Source organism: Lissotriton vulgaris, chromosome 1_1, assembly GCF_964263255.1.
Source record: "Lissotriton vulgaris chromosome 1_1, aLisVul1.2, whole genome shotgun sequence".
NCBI classification, from domain to species: Eukaryota; Metazoa; Chordata; class Amphibia; order Caudata; family Salamandridae; genus Lissotriton; species Lissotriton vulgaris.
This window is the reverse complement of record NC_141685.1, coordinates 200,328,869-200,345,545: the sequence shown is the minus strand read 5'-3', so window position 1 is coordinate 200,345,545 and position 16,677 is coordinate 200,328,869. Positions and strand designations below refer to the sequence as shown.

At 48.9% G+C, this 16,677-nt stretch overlaps 25 non-coding genes across 25 annotated transcripts; 17 read left to right on the top strand and 8 right to left on the bottom strand.

The window, feature by feature from the left end:
- Nucleotides 1-23: 23 nt before the first annotated feature.
- TRNAN-GUU (transfer RNA asparagine (anticodon GUU)) lies at nt 24-97 on the top strand. The gene has a single exon. It is a non-coding gene; the product is annotated as a tRNA-Asn (tRNA).
- Nucleotides 98-333: 236 nt separating this feature from the next.
- On the top strand, nt 334-405 carry TRNAW-CCA (transfer RNA tryptophan (anticodon CCA)). The gene has a single exon. It is a non-coding gene; the product is annotated as a tRNA-Trp (tRNA).
- A 71-nt stretch (nt 406-476) lies between these two features.
- Nucleotides 477-547, bottom strand: TRNAG-GCC (transfer RNA glycine (anticodon GCC)). Its single transcript has one exon. It is a non-coding gene; the product is annotated as a tRNA-Gly (tRNA).
- Nucleotides 548-1,708: 1,161 nt separating this feature from the next.
- Nucleotides 1,709-1,782, top strand: TRNAN-GUU (transfer RNA asparagine (anticodon GUU)). The gene has a single exon. It is a non-coding gene; the product is annotated as a tRNA-Asn (tRNA).
- Nucleotides 1,783-2,018: 236 nt separating this feature from the next.
- TRNAW-CCA (transfer RNA tryptophan (anticodon CCA)) lies at nt 2,019-2,090 on the top strand. The gene has a single exon. It is a non-coding gene; the product is annotated as a tRNA-Trp (tRNA).
- A 71-nt stretch (nt 2,091-2,161) lies between these two features.
- TRNAG-GCC (transfer RNA glycine (anticodon GCC)) lies at nt 2,162-2,232 on the bottom strand. Its single transcript has one exon. It is a non-coding gene; the product is annotated as a tRNA-Gly (tRNA).
- A 2,706-nt stretch (nt 2,233-4,938) lies between these two features.
- Nucleotides 4,939-5,012, top strand: TRNAN-GUU (transfer RNA asparagine (anticodon GUU)). Its single transcript has one exon. It is a non-coding gene; the product is annotated as a tRNA-Asn (tRNA).
- A 236-nt stretch (nt 5,013-5,248) lies between these two features.
- Nucleotides 5,249-5,320, top strand: TRNAW-CCA (transfer RNA tryptophan (anticodon CCA)). The gene has a single exon. It is a non-coding gene; the product is annotated as a tRNA-Trp (tRNA).
- A 71-nt stretch (nt 5,321-5,391) lies between these two features.
- Nucleotides 5,392-5,462, bottom strand: TRNAG-GCC (transfer RNA glycine (anticodon GCC)). Its single transcript has one exon. It is a non-coding gene; the product is annotated as a tRNA-Gly (tRNA).
- A 1,145-nt stretch (nt 5,463-6,607) lies between these two features.
- On the top strand, nt 6,608-6,681 carry TRNAT-GGU (transfer RNA threonine (anticodon GGU)). Its single transcript has one exon. It is a non-coding gene; the product is annotated as a tRNA-Thr (tRNA).
- A 228-nt stretch (nt 6,682-6,909) lies between these two features.
- On the top strand, nt 6,910-6,981 carry TRNAW-CCA (transfer RNA tryptophan (anticodon CCA)). Its single transcript has one exon. It is a non-coding gene; the product is annotated as a tRNA-Trp (tRNA).
- Nucleotides 6,982-7,052: 71 nt separating this feature from the next.
- Nucleotides 7,053-7,123, bottom strand: TRNAG-GCC (transfer RNA glycine (anticodon GCC)). The gene has a single exon. It is a non-coding gene; the product is annotated as a tRNA-Gly (tRNA).
- A 1,161-nt stretch (nt 7,124-8,284) lies between these two features.
- Nucleotides 8,285-8,358, top strand: TRNAN-GUU (transfer RNA asparagine (anticodon GUU)). The gene has a single exon. It is a non-coding gene; the product is annotated as a tRNA-Asn (tRNA).
- Nucleotides 8,359-8,594: 236 nt separating this feature from the next.
- TRNAW-CCA (transfer RNA tryptophan (anticodon CCA)) lies at nt 8,595-8,666 on the top strand. Its single transcript has one exon. It is a non-coding gene; the product is annotated as a tRNA-Trp (tRNA).
- Nucleotides 8,667-8,737: 71 nt separating this feature from the next.
- TRNAG-GCC (transfer RNA glycine (anticodon GCC)) lies at nt 8,738-8,808 on the bottom strand. The gene has a single exon. It is a non-coding gene; the product is annotated as a tRNA-Gly (tRNA).
- A 1,161-nt stretch (nt 8,809-9,969) lies between these two features.
- On the top strand, nt 9,970-10,043 carry TRNAN-GUU (transfer RNA asparagine (anticodon GUU)). The gene has a single exon. It is a non-coding gene; the product is annotated as a tRNA-Asn (tRNA).
- Nucleotides 10,044-10,279: 236 nt separating this feature from the next.
- TRNAW-CCA (transfer RNA tryptophan (anticodon CCA)) lies at nt 10,280-10,351 on the top strand. Its single transcript has one exon. It is a non-coding gene; the product is annotated as a tRNA-Trp (tRNA).
- A 71-nt stretch (nt 10,352-10,422) lies between these two features.
- On the bottom strand, nt 10,423-10,493 carry TRNAG-GCC (transfer RNA glycine (anticodon GCC)). The gene has a single exon. It is a non-coding gene; the product is annotated as a tRNA-Gly (tRNA).
- A 1,161-nt stretch (nt 10,494-11,654) lies between these two features.
- Nucleotides 11,655-11,728, top strand: TRNAN-GUU (transfer RNA asparagine (anticodon GUU)). The gene has a single exon. It is a non-coding gene; the product is annotated as a tRNA-Asn (tRNA).
- Nucleotides 11,729-11,964: 236 nt separating this feature from the next.
- On the top strand, nt 11,965-12,036 carry TRNAW-CCA (transfer RNA tryptophan (anticodon CCA)). The gene has a single exon. It is a non-coding gene; the product is annotated as a tRNA-Trp (tRNA).
- A 71-nt stretch (nt 12,037-12,107) lies between these two features.
- TRNAG-GCC (transfer RNA glycine (anticodon GCC)) lies at nt 12,108-12,178 on the bottom strand. The gene has a single exon. It is a non-coding gene; the product is annotated as a tRNA-Gly (tRNA).
- A 2,706-nt stretch (nt 12,179-14,884) lies between these two features.
- TRNAN-GUU (transfer RNA asparagine (anticodon GUU)) lies at nt 14,885-14,958 on the top strand. Its single transcript has one exon. It is a non-coding gene; the product is annotated as a tRNA-Asn (tRNA).
- A 236-nt stretch (nt 14,959-15,194) lies between these two features.
- Nucleotides 15,195-15,266, top strand: TRNAW-CCA (transfer RNA tryptophan (anticodon CCA)). The gene has a single exon. It is a non-coding gene; the product is annotated as a tRNA-Trp (tRNA).
- Nucleotides 15,267-15,337: 71 nt separating this feature from the next.
- TRNAG-GCC (transfer RNA glycine (anticodon GCC)) lies at nt 15,338-15,408 on the bottom strand. The gene has a single exon. It is a non-coding gene; the product is annotated as a tRNA-Gly (tRNA).
- Nucleotides 15,409-16,553: 1,145 nt separating this feature from the next.
- Nucleotides 16,554-16,627, top strand: TRNAT-GGU (transfer RNA threonine (anticodon GGU)). Its single transcript has one exon. It is a non-coding gene; the product is annotated as a tRNA-Thr (tRNA).
- The last annotated feature ends 50 nt before the right edge of the window (nt 16,628-16,677 follow it).

The window sequence follows — 16,677 nt, the reverse complement described above, 5'->3', positions numbered from 1 at the left end:
TCAGGAAATGTATACAGTCAATAGTCTCTGTGGCGCAATCGGTTAGCGCGTTTGGCTGTTAACCGAAAGGTTGGTGGTTCAAGCCCACCCAGGGACGTAGCCTTTTGTCTGCATGAAACACAGATACGTACCTTTGCTCTTTCCTGCGTGCGATCCTTTCCCTGAATAGTTCAATCCTCAGCGTTCTCACTGCACCTGCAGTCAATTTCAATAATTAGGATAGAAAACAAAAGGCCAAGCCCTGTAATACAACCGTAGGCATATAAGCAGAGGAAAATAAGTCAAAAGGCCCACAGCATTTGATCATCTGGCATCGAAGGCTGCAAGTGTAAGGACCTCGTGGCGCAACGGTAGCGCGTCTGACTCCAGATCAGAAGGTTGCGTGTTCAAATCACGTCGGGGTCACTGCTTACCATTTTATTCCCCACTGAGTTCATATATATCATTTCGAAAACAAAGTCAAAAGAAAGCAACCTTGCATTGGCCGGGAATCGAACCCAGGCCTCCCGCGTGGCAGGCGAGAATTCTACCACTGAACCACCAATGCTTCACATGGTGTGTTCACAGCAAGAGCTCTGTCCAAGACAGTGGTCAGGTTCACACACTTAAATTGTACACATATGAACAAAGTGTGCGCAGCAGACATGATAACGCCAACGTTTCACATGATGATGGCAAGAATCAGATGCAGGAGACTATAAGTAATAATGTCTTTGCATTTGCTGAGGTCACTGGCTTGGTACTAGAGTTGTGGTTATCAGGGCATGATGGCAGGCTGCTCCTGACAGAAGTGGCTCACAGAATGCACCCGCCAGATCACCAGCACTATTGTGTTTGAGATCATGTCACTGAACTCTCCTCCTGGAAAATCCTTCCCACTGGCTTTGCCAGATTCTGTGTCCTCCCCAAAATGCTGGGGTGAAACGGGCAGAGTTCTGCGCCCTGCGCCCCTTTACGCGTCCCTAACGCCATCCCAACGCGCCCTGGTCGGGCACAGCCCTGGTCGGGCTTAGATCACTGGAGCCTCTGGAGATCAAGAACTCCGGAAGCCTAGGGTCAGGCCTATTGCAGAGGCATCTTGTGCCTGGCCATTCCGGGATTGTTGTGTTTCAGGGCCTAGCCATCAATACTCCTGGGATTTCTTTCCATGAGAACCCTCATGTCCCTGTCCTCCCACAAGCCCGAGCTTTTATGTAAAATAAAGTGTGCTCTGTGGGCCTTCCCCTATGTGCTCTCTGCCTAATCTCTTTCTCCCAAGCTGAGCTCTGCAGGTAAATGTATCTATCTGACTGAGGGGCTAGGGAGGGCCTTTCCCAGCAGTCTTACAAGCCAAGAGTTCAGAGAAAGCACCTGCTCTGGGAAGGAGACTCTGCTCACAGAGAAGACAAGTCCAACATAACACAGTGAAGATGGGATGGGCAAGACACACGCCTCACGGGCTGGTAGCACGCAAACAGAGGAGCAGGGAGCTACGCTAAGCAGGCAAAGAGAAAAGTCATGTATGAGTCTCATGCACTGTGACCGGTAGTAATACTGACTCTAACACCATTAGACAGTAGTCTACACATCATAAATTACAACAGTAACAAGACACTAAGCAAATGACAAATGCTGTATGGCATAAAGACGCCTTATATAATACAAGCTCCAGGCAGGCGCACACATGTCAAGACATATATTGAGTCTCAGGAAATGTATACAGTCAATAGTCTCTGTGGCGCAATCGGTTAGCGCGTTCGGCTGTTAACCGAAAGGTTGGTGGTTCAAGCCCACCCAGGGACGTAGCCTTTTGTCTGCATGAAACACAGATACGTACCTTTGCTCTTTCCTGCGTGCGATCCTTTCCCTGAATAGTTCAATCCTCAGCGTTCTCACTGCACCTGCAGTCAATTTCAATAATTAGGATAGAAAACAAAAGGCCAAGCCCTGTAATACAACCGTAGGCATATAAGCAGAGGAAAATAAGTCAAAAGGCCCACAGCATTTGTTCATCTGGCATCGAAGGCTGCAAGTGTAAGGACCTCGTGGCGCAACGGTAGCGCGTCTGACTCCAGATCAGAAGGTTGCGTGTTCAAATCACGTCGGGGTCACTGCTTACCATTTTATTCCCCACTGAGTTCATAGATATCATTTCGAAAACAAAGTCAAAAGAAAGCAACCTTGCATTGGCCGGGAATCGAACCCGGGCCTCCCGCGTGGCAGGCGAGAATTCTACCACTGAACCACCAATGCTTCACATGGTGTGTTCACAGCAAGAGCTCTGTCCAAGACAGTGGTCAGGTTCACACACTTAAATTGTACACATATGAACAAAGTGTGCGCAGCAGACATGATAACGCCAACGTTTCACATGATGATGGCAAGAATCAGATGCAGGAGACTATAAGTAATAATGTCTTTGCATTTGCTGAGGTCACTGGCTTGGTACTAGAGTTGTGGTTATCAGGGCATGATGGCAGGCTGCTCCTGACAGAAGTGGCTCACAGAATGCACCCGCCAGATCACCAGCACTATTGTGTTTCAGATCATGTCACTGAACTCTCCTCCTGGAAAATCCTTCCCACTGGCTTTGCCAGATTCTGTGTCCTCCCCAAAATGCTGGGGTGAAACGGGCAGAGTTCTGCGCCCTGCGCCCCTTTACGCGTCCCTAACGCCATCCCAACGCGCCCTGGTCGGGCACAGCCCTGGTCGGGCTTAGATCACTGGAGCCTCTGGAGATCAAGAACTCCGGAAGCCTAGGGTCAGACCTATTGCAGAGGCATCTTGTGCCTGGCCATTCCGGGATTGTTGTGTTTCGGGGCCTAGCCATCAATACTCCTGGGATTTCTTTCCATGAGAACCCTCATGTCCCTGTCCTCCCACAAGCCCGAGCTTTTATGTAAAATAAAGTGTGCTCTGTGGGCCTTCCCCTATGTGCTCTCTGCCTAATCTCTTTCTCCCAAGCTGAGCTCTGCAGGTAAATGTATCTATCTGACTGAGGGGCTAGGGAGGGCCTTTCCCAGCAGTCTTACAAGCCAAGAGTTCAGAGAAAGCACCTGCTCTGGGAAGGAGACTCTGCTCACAGAGAAGACAAGTCCAACATAACACAGTGAAGATGGGATGGGCAAGACACACGCCTCACGGGCTGTGTAGGAAGGTGGCTACCTGACTATGGTTACCCCAGATTTTTTGCCTTGTGTTTAGCTGGTTTTCGACTTAGTTGGCCTGGTTCCCTGCTAATCAGGGCCCCAGGCTATCTGCTCTCTCTGTAAAATGGATTCCATGTACCCTAGGTGCATAACTAGATTGGCTTGGGTCACCTTATCAGCCCCTGTACAGTGCACTATAGGTGCCCAGGGCATAGGTGCATCCAAGGCCTACCAGGGGCTGCAGCATATCTTTTGCCACCCCTGGCTGGCTATCTAAAATTGACACAACTGGCTGATCACTCAGCTGGGGCAAGGTGGTGTAATCACCCCTTGCTTAGATATAGTATGCCTATATCTAAACCAATCTGGACACATATAAACCTGTGAGCCACTCCTATGGCAGGCCTTAACAATCCTGAAGGCAGAGTGCGTGGTTTAATGTGAGATGGTGCTCTAGCATGAGCTGAGCCTGTCTGCAGCTGTCGGGACCAATTCCCTTAGCTGTTCTGGGATAATGCCAAACCATATACTATTAAGTGCATTATAATCCTCGCGGTTATATGTCAACTTTGGTTTGGCTTTATCAAAACATGTCGTGTAAGGTGTCATACGATTTGGAATACTACCCCCTTGCCAGTCCTGGCGACGGGGGTAGCATTCCACCCCTCTAGAGGGGACGACATGTTACTTTTGCTAAAACGCGGTTGATTTTTAAAAGAGCCTCAGATCCACAAAATGGATGCTTCTGCCACAGACACATGTCTGACCTCCTGCTGCTGACCGAAACTCAGCAGAGGAGGCATGGACAAAGGATTTCCTGTCACAGGGAGGTGTGACACCACCCCAGACAGGAAATAGTGGATTGTAGCAGGGAGGTTTGATTGAAACCAGACAGTGCCTGGGGAGCACAAGGCTTCCCCTTGCATAATCCGGTCAAACCGGTTCTGGGGCAGCCCAGCCCCAGCTCCAGTGAGACCTGGACAAAGGAAAGGGGGTGTAACCACCCCCCTTCCTGGTCCCACCCATGCGCCGCACTTTCCGTGCTGCACCCGTCTCCTGTGGGCTACTCCCGACTTCTTCATTGCTTGTCCTGACTGCTCCCAGCGAATCTCTAGGCCCTAGGCCTAACCATTGTTCGATAAGTGTTACTTATACCACTTTTTTAATATATGGTCTGAGTGGCCACCCGCCCTCATCCATAAACGTGCAACTTTATATGTGTAACAGTGCTTTTGATTTAACGCTTGTGCCCCTTTCCTCATAAAGAGTACTGGGGAGTAATTTAGAAATAAATACATATATTTTTATAATATATACTTGTGTGGTGTCCTTTCATTTGATTACAGGATTGTATGTGGTAAAACAGCTCGCTTAACACGACCTCTTAAGTTAAGCCTTTAAGGCTGCTTAGTCCATGCTACCACTAGGATAGCTTGTCTAACAAGGTTGACTTACAACCAGACATCTTTGGGGTTTGTCTGGACTGATACCCAGTGGTTCCAGAATTGGAAACACTACATATCAGGCCAACTTCTCACAGGCTGGTAGCACGCAAACAGAGGAGCAGGGAGCTACGCTAAGCAGGCAAAGAGAAAAGTCATGTATGAGTCTCATGCACTGTGACCGGTAGTAATACTGGCTCTAACACCATTAGACAGTAGTCTACACATCATAAATTACAACAGTAACAAGACACTAAGCAAATGACAAATGCTGTATGGCATAAAGACGCCTTATATAATACAAGCTCCAGGCAGGCGCACACATGTCAAGACATATATTGAGTCTCAGGAAATGTATACAGTCAATAGTCTCTGTGGCGCAATCGGTTAGCGCGTTCGGCTGTTAACCGAAAGGTTGGTGGTTCAAGCCCACCCAGGGACGTAGCCTTTTGTCTGCATGAAACACAGATACGTACCTTTGCTCTTTCCTGCGTGCGATCCTTTCCCTGAATAGTTCAATCCTCAGCGTTCTCACTGCACCTGCAGTCAATTTCAATAATTAGGATAGAAAACAAAAGGCCAAGCCCTGTAATACAACCGTAGGCATATAAGCAGAGGAAAATAAGTCAAAAGGCCCACAGCATTTGATCATCTGGCATCGAAGGCTGCAAGTGTAAGGACCTCGTGGCGCAACGGTAGCGCGTCTGACTCCAGATCAGAAGGTTGCATGTTCAAATCACGTCGGGGTCACTGCTTACCATTTTATTCCCCACTGAGTTCATATATATCATTTCGAAAACAAAGTCAAAAGAAAGCAACCTTGCATTGGCCGGGAATCGAACCCGGGCCTCCCGCATGGCAGGCGAGAATTCTACCACTGAACCACCAATGCTTCACATGGTGTGTTCACAGCAAGAGCTCTGTCCAAGACAGTGGTCAGGTTCACACACTTAAATTGTACACATATGAACAAAGTGTGCGCAGCAGACATGATAACGCCAACGTTTCACATGATGATGGCAAGAATCAGATGCAGGAGACTATAAGTAATAATGTCTTTGCATTTGCTGAGGTCACTGGCTTGGTACTAGAGTTGTGGTTATCAGGGCATGATGGCAGGCTGCTCCTGACAGAAGTGGCTCACAGAATGCACCCGCCAGATCACCAGCACTATTGTGTTTCAGATCATGTCACTGAACTCTCCTCCTGGAAAATCCTTCCCACTGGCTTTGCCAGATTCTGTGTCCTCCCCAAAATGCTGGGGTGAAACGGGCAGAGTTCTGCGCCCTGCGCCCCTTTACGCGTCCCTAATGCCATCCCAACGCGCCCTGGTCGGGCTTAGATCACTGGAGCCTCTGGAGATCAAGAACTCCGGAAGCCTAGGGTCAGGCCTATTGCAGAGGCATCTTGTGCCTGACCATTCCGGGATTGTTGTGTTTCAGGGCCTAGCCATCAATACTCCTGGGATTTCTTTCCAGGAGAACCCTCATGTCCCTGTCCTCCCACAAGCCCGAGCTTTTATGTAAAATAAAGTGTGCTCTGTGGGCCTTCCCCTATGTGCTCTCTGCCTAATCTCTTTCTCCCAAGCTGAGCTCTGCAGGTAAATGTATCTATCTGACTGAGGGGCTAGGGAGGGCCTTTCCCAGCAGTCTTACAAGCCAAGAGTTCAGAGAAAGCACCTGCTCTGGGAAGGAGACTCTGCTCACAGAGAAGACAAGTCCAACATAACACAGTGAAGATGGGATGGGCAAGACAGACGCCTCACGGGCTGGTAGCACGCAAACAGAGGAGCAGGGAGCTACGCTAAGCAGGCAAAGAGAAAAGTCATGTATGAGTCTCATGCACTGTGACCGGTAGTAATACTGGCTCTAACACCATTAGACAGTAGTCTACACATCATAAATTACAACAGTAACAAGACACTAAGCAAATGACAAATGCTGTATGGCATAAAGACGCCTTATATAATACAAGCTCCAAGCAGGCGCACACATGTCAAGACATATATTGAGTCTCAGGAAATGTATACAGTCAATGCTCTCTGTGGCGCAATCGGTTAGCGCGTTCGGCTGGTAACCGAAAGGTTGGTGGTTCAAGCCCACCCAGGGACGTTGCCTTTTGTCTGCATGAAACACAGATTTGCTCTTTCCTGCGTGCGATCCTTTCCCTGAATAGTTCAATCCTCAGCGTTCTCACTGCACCTGCAGTCAATTTCAATAATTAGGATAGAAAACAAAAGGCCAAGCCCTGTAATACAACCGTAGGCATATAAGCAGAGGAAAATAAGTCAAAAGGCCCACAGCATTTGTTCATCTGGCATCGAAGGCTGCAAGTGTAAGGACCTCGTGGCGCAACGGTAGCGCGTCTGACTCCAGATCAGAAGGTTGCGTGTTCAAATCACGTCGGGGTCACTGCTTACCATTTTATTCCCCACTGAGTTCATATATATCATTTCGAAAACAAAGTCAAAAGAAAGCAACCTTGCATTGGCCGGGAATCGAACCCGGGCCTCCCGCGTGGCAGGCGAGAATTCTACCACTGAACCACCAATGCTTCACATGGTGTGTTCACAGCAAGAGCTCTGTCCAAGACAGTGGTCAGGTTCACACACTTAAATTGTACACATATGAACAAAGTGTGCGCAGCAGACATGATAACGCCAACGTTTCACATGATGATGGCAAGAATCAGATGCAGGAGACTATAAGTAATAATGTCTTTGCATTTGCTGAGGTCACTGGCTTGGTACTAGAGTTGTGGTTATCAGGGCATGATGGCAGGCTGCTCCTGACAGAAGTGGCTCACAGAATGCACCCGCCAGATCACCAGCACTATTGTGTTTCAGATCATGTCACTGAACTCTCCTCCTGGAAAATCCTTCCCACTGGCATTGCCAGATTCTGTGTCCTCCCCAAAATGCTGGGGTGAAATGGGCAGAGTTCTGCGCCCTGCGCCCCTTTACGCATCCCTAACGCCATCCCAACGCGCCCTGGTCGGGCACAGCCCTGGTCGGGCTTAGATCACTGGAGCCTCTGGAGATCAAGAACTCCGGAAGCCTAGGGTCAGGCCTATTGCAGAGGCATCTTGTGCCTGGCCATTCCCGGATTGTTGTGTTTCAGGGCCTAGCCATCAATACTCCTGGGATTTCTTTCCATGAGAACCCTCATGTCCCTGTCCTCCCACAAGCCCGAGCTTTTATGTAAAATAAAGTGTGCTCTGTGGGCCTTCCCCTATGTGCTCTCTGCCTAATCTCTTTCTCCCAAGCTGAGCTCTGCAGGTAAATGTATCTATCTGACTGAGGGGCTAGGGAGGGCCTTTCCCAGCAGTCTTACAAGCCAAGAGTTCAGAGAAAGCACCTGCTCTGGGAAGGAGACTCTGCTCACAGAGAAGACAAGTCCAACATAACACAGTGAAGATGGGATGGGCAAGACACACGCCTCACGGGCTGGTAGCACGCAAACAGAGGAGCAGGGAGCTACGCTAAGCAGGCAAAGAGAAAAGTCATGCATGAGTCTCATGCACTGTGACCGGTAGTAATACTGGCTCTAACACCATTAGACAGTAGTCTACACATCATAAATTACAACAGTAACAAGACACTAAGCAAATGACAAATGCTGTATGGCATAAAGACGCCTTATATAATACAAGCTCCAGGCAGGCGCACACATGTCAAGACATATATTGAGTCTCAGGAAATGTATACAGTCTATAGTCTCTGTGGCGCAATCGGTTAGCGCGTTCGGCTGTTAACCGAAAAGTTGGTGGTTCAAGCCCACCCAGGGACGTAGCCTTTTGTCTGCATGAAACACAGATACGTACCTTTGCTCTTTCCTGCGTGCGATCCTTTCCCTGAATAGTTCAATCCTCAGCGTTCTCACTGCACCTGCAGTCAATTTCAATAATTAGGATAGAAAACAAAAGGCCAAGCCCTGTAATACAACCGTAGGCATATAAGCAGAGGAAAATAAGTCAAAAGGCCCACAGCATTTGTTCATCTGGCATCGAAGGCTGCAAGTGTAAGGACCTCGTGGCGCAACGGTAGCGCGTCTGACTCCAGATCAGAAGGTTGCGTGTTCAAATCACGTCGGGGTCACTGCTTACCATTTTATTCCCCACTGAGTTCATATATATCATTTCGAAAACAAAGTCAAAAGAAAGCAACCTTGCATTGGCCGGGAATCGAACCCGGGCCTCCCGCGTGGCAGGCGAGAATTCTACCACTGAACCACCAATGCTTCACATGGTGTGTTCACAGCAAGAGCTCTGTCCAAGACAGTGGTCAGGTTCACACACTTAAATTGTACACATATGAACAAAGTGTGCGCAGCAGACATGATAACGCCAACGTTTCACATGATGATGGCAAGAATCAGATGCAGGAGACTATAAGTAATAATGTCTTTGCATTTGCTGAGGTCACTGGCTTGGTACTAGAGTTGTGGTTATCAGGGCATGATGGCAGGCTGCTCCTGACAGAAGTGGCTCACAGAATGCACCCGCCAGATCACCAGCACTATTGTGTTTGAGATCATGTCACTGAACTCTCCTCCTGGAAAATCCTTCCCACTGGCTTTGCCAGATTCTGTGTCCTCCCCAAAATGCTGGGGTGAAACGGGCAGAGTTCTGCGCCCTGCGCCCCTTTACGCGTCCCTAACACCATCCCAACGCGCCCTGGTCGGGCACAGCCCTGGTCGGGCTTAGATCACTGGAGCCTCTGGAGATCAAGAACTCCGGAAGCCTAGGGTCAGGCCTATTGCAGAGGCATCTTGTGCCTGGCCATTCCGGGATTGTTGTGTTTCAGGGCCTAGCCATCAATACTCCTGGGATTTCTTTCCATGAGAACCCTCATGTCCCTGTCCTCCCACAAGCCCGAGCTTTTATGTAAAATAAAGTGTGCTCTGTGGGCCTTCCCCTATGTGCTCTCTGCCTAATCTCTTTCTCCCAAGCTGAGCTCTGCAGGTAAATGTATCTATCTGACTGAGGGGCTAGGGAGGGCCTTTCCCAGCAGTCTTACAAGCCAAGAGTTCAGAGAAAGCACCTGCTCTGGGAAGGAGACTCTGCTCACAGAGAAGACAAGTCCAACATAACACAGTGAAGATGGGATGGGCAAGACACACGCCTCACGGGCTGGTAGCACGCAAACAGAGGAGCAGGGAGCTACGCTAAGCAGGCAAAGAAAAAAGTCATGTATGAGTCTCATGCACTGTGACCGGTAGTAATACTGGCTCTAACACCATTAGACAGTAGTCTACACATCATAAATTACAACAGTAACAAGACACTAAGCAAATGACAAATGCTGTATGGCATAAAGACGCCTTATATAATACAAGCTCCAGGCAGGCGCACACATGTCAAGACATATATTGAGTCTCAGGAAATGTATACAGTCAATAGTCTCTGTGGCGCAATCGGTTAGCGCGTTCGGCTGTTAACCGAAAGGTTGGTGGTTCAAGCCCACCCAGGGACGTAGCCTTTTGTCTGCATGAAACACAGATACGTACCTTTGCTCTTTCCTGCGTGCGATCCTTTCCCTGAATAGTTCAATCCTCAGCGTTCTCACTGCACCTGCAGTCAATTTCAATAATTAGGATAGAAAACAAAAGGCCAAGCCCTGTAATACAACCGTAGGCATATAAGCAGAGGAAAATAAGTCAAAAGGCCCACAGCATTTGTTCATCTGGCATCGAAGGCTGCAAGTGTAAGGACCTCGTGGCGCAACGGTAGCGCGTCTGACTCCAGATCAGAAGGTTGCGTGTTCAAATCACGTCGGGGTCACTGCTTACCATTTTATTCCCCACTGAGTTCATAGATATCATTTCGAAAACAAAGTCAAAAGAAAGCAACCTTGCATTGGCCGGGAATCGAACCCGGGCCTCCAGCGTGGCAGGCGAGAATTCTACCACTGAACCACCAATGCTTCACATGGTGTGTTCACAGCAAGAGCTCTGTCCAAGACAGTGGTCAGGTTCACACACTTAAATTGTACACATATGAACAAAGTGTGCGCAGCAGACATGATAACGCCAACGTTTCACATGATGATGGCAAGAATCAGATGCAGGAGACTATAAGTAATAATGTCTTTGCATTTGCTGAGGTCACTGGCTTGGTACTAGAGTTGTGGTTATCAGGGCATGATGGCAGGCTGCTCCTGACAGAAGTGGCTCACAGAATGCACCCGCCAGATCACCAGCACTATTGTGTTTCAGATCATGTCACTGAACTCTCCTCCTGGAAAATCCTTCCCACTGGCTTTGCCAGATTCTGTGTCCTCCCCAAAATGCTGGGGTGAAACGGGCAGAGTTCTGCGCCCTGCGCCCCTTTACGCGTCCCTAACGCCATCCCAACGCGCCCTGGTCGGGCACAGCCCTGGTCGGGCTTAGATCACTGGAGCCTCTGGAGATCAAGAACTCCGGAAGCCTAGGGTCAGACCTATTGCAGAGGCATCTTGTGCCTGGCCATTCCGGGATTGTTTTGTTTCGGGGCCTAGCCATCAATACTCCTGGGATTTCTTTCCATGAGAACCCTCATGTCCCTGTCCTCCCACAAGCCCGAGCTTTTATGTAAAATAAAGTGTGCTCTGTGGGCCTTCCCCTATGTGCTCTCTGCCTAATCTCTTTCTCCCAAGCTGAGCTCTGCAGGTAAATGTATCTATCTGACTGAGGGGCTAGGGAGGGCCTTTCCCAGCAGTCTTACAAGCCAAGAGTTCAGAGAAAGCACCTGCTCTGGGAAGGAGACTCTGCTCACAGAGAAGACAAGTCCAACATAACACAGTGAAGATGGGATGGGCAAGACACACGCCTCACGGGCTGGTAGCACGCAAACAGAGGAGCAGGGAGCTACGCTAAGCAGGCAAAGAGAAAAGTCACGTATGAGTCTCATGCACTGTGACCGGTAGTAATACTGGCTCTAACACCATTAGACAGTAGTCTACACATCATAAATTACAACAGTAACAAGACACTAAGCAAATGACAAATGCTGTATGGCATAAAGACGCCTTATATAATACAAGCTCCAGGCAGGCGCACACATGTCAAGACATATATTGAGTCTCAGGAAACGTATACAGTCAATAGTCTCTGTGGCGCAATCGGTTAGCGCGTTTGGCTGTTAACCGAAAGGTTGGTGGTTCAAGCCCACCCAGGGACGTAGCCTTTTGTCTGCATGAAACACAGATACGTACCTTTGCTCTTTCCTGCGTGCGATCCTTTCCCTGAATAGTTCAATCCTCAGCGTTCTCACTGCACCTGCAGTCAATTTCAATAATTAGGATAGAAAACAAAAGGCCAAGCCCTGTAATACAACCGTAGGCATATAAGCAGAGGAAAATAAGTCAAAAGGCCCACAGCATTTGATCATCTGGCATCGAAGGCTGCAAGTGTAAGGACCTCGTGGCGCAACGGTAGCGCGTCTGACTCCAGATCAGAAGGTTGCGTGTTCAAATCACGTCGGGGTCACTGCTTACCATTTTATTCCCCACTGAGTTCATATATATCATTTCGAAAACAAAGTCAAAAGAAAGCAACCTTGCATTGGCCGGGAATCGAACCCAGGCCTCCCGCGTGGCAGGCGAGAATTCTACCACTGAACCACCAATGCTTCACATGGTGTGTTCACAGCAAGAGCTCTGTCCAAGGCAGTGGTCAGGTTCACACACTTAAATTGTACACATATGAACAAAGTGTGCGCAGCAGACATGATAACGCCAACGTTTCACATGATGATGGCAAGAATCAGATGCAGGAGACTATAAGTAATAATGTCTTTGCATTTGCTGAGGTCACTGGCTTGGTACTAGAGTTGTGGTTATCAGGGCATGATGGCAGGCTGCTCCTGACAGAAGTGGCTCACAGAATGCACCCGCCAGATCACCAGCACTATTGTGTTTAAGATCATGTCACTGAACTCTCCTCCTGGAAAATCCTTCCCACTGGCTTTGCCAGATTCTGTGTCCTCCCCAAAATGCTGGGGTGAAACGGGCAGAGTTCTGCGCCCTGCGCCCCTTTACGCGTCCCTAACGCCATCCCAACGCGCCCTGGTCGGGCACAGCCCTGGTCGGGCTTAGATCACTGGAGCCTCTGGAGATCAAGAACTCCGGAAGCCTAGGGTCAGGCCTATTGCAGAGGCATCTTGTGCCTGGCCATTCCGGGATTGTTGTGTTTCAGGGCCTAGCCATCAATACTCCTGGGATTTCTTTCCATGAGAACCCTCATGTCCCTGTCCTCCCACAAGCCCGAGCTTTTATGTAAAATAAAGTGTGCTCTGTGGGCCTTCCCCTATGTGCTCTCTGCCTAATCTCTTTCTCCCAAGCTGAGCTCTGCAGGTAAATGTATCTATCTGACTGAGGGGCTAGGGAGGGCCTTTCCCAGCAGTCTTACAAGCCAAGAGTTCAGAGAAAGCACCTGCTCTGGGAAGGAGACTCTGCTCACAGAGAAGACAAGTCCAACATAACACAGTGAAGATGGGATGGGCAAGACACACGCCTCACGGGCTGTGTAGGAAGGTGGCTACCTGACTATGGTTACCCCAGATTTTTTGCCTTGTGTTTAGCTGGTTTTCGACTTAGTTGGCCTGGTTCCCTGCTAATCAGGGCCCCAGGCTATCTGCTCTCTCTGTAAAATGGATTCCATGTACCCTAGGTGCATAACTAGATTGGCTTGGGTCACCTTATCAGCCCCTGTACAGTGCACTATAGGTGCCCAGGGCATAGGTGCATCCAAGGCCTACCAGGGGCTGCAGCATATCTTTTGCCACCCCTGGCTGGCTATCTAAAATTGACACAACTGGCTGATCACTCAGCTGGGGCAAGGTGGTGTAATCACCCCTTGCTTAGATATAGTATGCCTATATCTAAACCAATCTGGACACATATAAACCTGTGAGCCACTCCTATGGCAGGCCTTAACAATCCTGAAGGCAGAGTGCGTGGTTTAATGTGAGATGGTGCTCTAGCATGAGCTGAGCCTGTCTGCAGCTGTCGGGACCAATTCCCTTAGCTGTTCTGGGATAATGCCAAACCATATACTATTAAGTGCATTATAATCCTCGCGGTTATATGTCAACTTTGGTTTGGCTTTATCAAAACATGTCGTGTAAGGTGTCATACGATTTGGAATACTACCCCCTTGCCAGTCCTGGCGACGGGGGTAGCATTCCACCCCTCTAGAGGGGACGACATGTTACTTTTGCTAAAACGCGGTTGATTTTTAAAAGAGCCTCAGATCCACAAAATGGATGCTTCTGCCACAGACACATGTCTGACCTCCTGCTGCTGACCGAAACTCAGCAGAGGAGGCATGGACAAAGGATTTCCTGTCACAGGGAGGTGTGACACCACCCCAGACAGGAAATAGTGGATTGTAGCAGGGAGGTTTGATTGAAACCAGACAGTGCCTGGGGAGCACAAGGCTTCCCCTTGCATAATCCGGTCAAACCGGTTCTGGGGCAGCCCAGCCCCAGCTCCAGTGAGACCTGGACAAAGGAAAGGGGGTGTAACCACCCCCCTTCCTGGTCCCACCCATGCGCCGCACTTTCCGTGCTGCACCCGTCTCCTGTGGGCTACTCCCGACTTCTTCATTGCTTGTCCTGACTGCTCCCAGCGAATCTCTAGGCCCTAGGCCTAACCATTGTTCGATAAGTGTTACTTATACCACTTTTTTAATATATGGTCTGAGTGGCCACCCGCCCTCATCCATAAACGTGCAACTTTATATGTGTAACAGTGCTTTTGATTTAACGCTTGTGCCCCTTTCCTCATAAAGAGTACTGGGGAGTAATTTAGAAATAAATACATATATTTTTATAATATATACTTGTGTGGTGTCCTTTCATTTGATTACAGGATTGTATGTGGTAAAACAGCTCGCTTAACACGACCTCTTAAGTTAAGCCTTTAAGGCTGCTTAGTCCATGCTACCACTAGGATAGCTTGTCTAACAAGGTTGACTTACAACCAGACATCTTTGGGGTTTGTCTGGACTGATACCCAGTGGTTCCAGAATTGGAAACACTACATATCAGGCCAACTTCTCACAGGCTGGTAGCACGCAAACAGAGGAGCAGGGAGCTACGCTAAGCAGGCAAAGAGAAAAGTCATGTATGAGTCTCATGCACTGTGACCGGTAGTAATACTGGCTCTAACACCATTAGACAGTAGTCTACACATCATAAATTACAACAGTAACAAGACACTAAGCAAATGACAAATGCTGTATGGCATAAAGACGCCTTATATAATACAAGCTCCAGGCAGGCGCACACATGTCAAGACATATATTGAGTCTCAGGAAATGTATACAGTCAATAGTCTCTGTGGCGCAATCGGTTAGCGCGTTCGGCTGTTAACCGAAAGGTTGGTGGTTCAAGCCCACCCAGGGACGTAGCCTTTTGTCTGCATGAAACACAGATACGTACCTTTGCTCTTTCCTGCGTGCGATCCTTTCCCTGAATAGTTCAATCCTCAGCGTTCTCACTGCACCTGCAGTCAATTTCAATAATTAGGATAGAAAACAAAAGGCCAAGCCCTGTAATACAACCGTAGGCATATAAGCAGAGGAAAATAAGTCAAAAGGCCCACAGCATTTGATCATCTGGCATCGAAGGCTGCAAGTGTAAGGACCTCGTGGCGCAACGGTAGCGCGTCTGACTCCAGATCAGAAGGTTGCATGTTCAAATCACGTCGGGGTCACTGCTTACCATTTTATTCCCCACTGAGTTCATATATATCATTTCGAAAACAAAGTCAAAAGAAAGCAACCTTGCATTGGCCGGGAATCGAACCCGGGCCTCCCGCATGGCAGGCGAGAATTCTACCACTGAACCACCAATGCTTCACATGGTGTGTTCACAGCAAGAGCTCTGTCCAAGACAGTGGTCAGGTTCACACACTTAAATTGTACACATATGAACAAAGTGTGCGCAGCAGACATGATAACGCCAACGTTTCACATGATGATGGCAAGAATCAGATGCAGGAGACTATAAGTAATAATGTCTTTGCATTTGCTGAGGTCACTGGCTTGGTACTAGAGTTGTGGTTATCAGGGCATGATGGCAGGCTGCTCCTGACAGAAGTGGCTCACAGAATGCACCCGCCAGATCACCAGCACTATTGTGTTTCAGATCATGTCACTGAACTCTCCTCCTGGAAAATCCTTCCCACTGGCTTTGCCAGATTCTGTGTCCTCCCCAAAATGCTGGGGTGAAACGGGCAGAGTTCTGCGCCCTGCGCCCCTTTACGCGTCCCTAATGCCATCCCAACGCGCCCTGGTCGGGCTTAGATCACTGGAGCCTCTGGAGATCAAGAACTCCGGAAGCCTAGGGTCAGGCCTATTGCAGAGGCATCTTGTGCCTGACCATTCCGGGATTGTTGTGTTTCAGGGCCTAGCCATCAATACTCCTGGGATTTCTTTCCAGGAGAACCCTCATGTCCCTGTCCTCCCACAAGCCCGAGCTTTTATGTAAAATAAAGTGTGCTCTGTGGGCCTTCCCCTATGTGCTCTCTGCCTAATCTCTTTCTCCCAAGCTGAGCTCTGCAGGTAAATGTATCTATCTGACTGAGGGGCTAGGGAGGGCCTTTCCCAGCAGTCTTACAAGCCAAGAGTTCAGAGAAAGCACCTGCTCTGGGAAGGAGACTCTGCTCACAGAGAAGACAAGTCCAACATAACACAGTGAAGATGGGATGGGCAAGACAGACGCCTCACGGGCTGGTAGCACGCAAACAGAGGAGCAGGGAGCTACGCTAAGCAGGCAAAGAGAAAAGTCATGTATGAGTCTCATGCACTGTGACCGGTAGTAATACTGGCTCTAACACCATTAGACAGTAGTCTACACATCATAAATTACAACAGTAACAAGACACTAAGCAAATGACAAATGCTGTATGGCATAAAGACGCCTTATATAATACAAGCTCCAAGCAGGCGCACACATGTCAAGACATATATTGAGTCTCAGGAAATGTATACAGTCAATACTCTCTGTGGCGCAATCGGTTAGCGCGTTCGGCTGGTAACCGAAAGGTTGGTGGTTCAAGCCCACCCAGGGACGTTGCCTTTCGTCTGCATGAAACACAGATTTGCTCTTTCCTGCGTGCGATC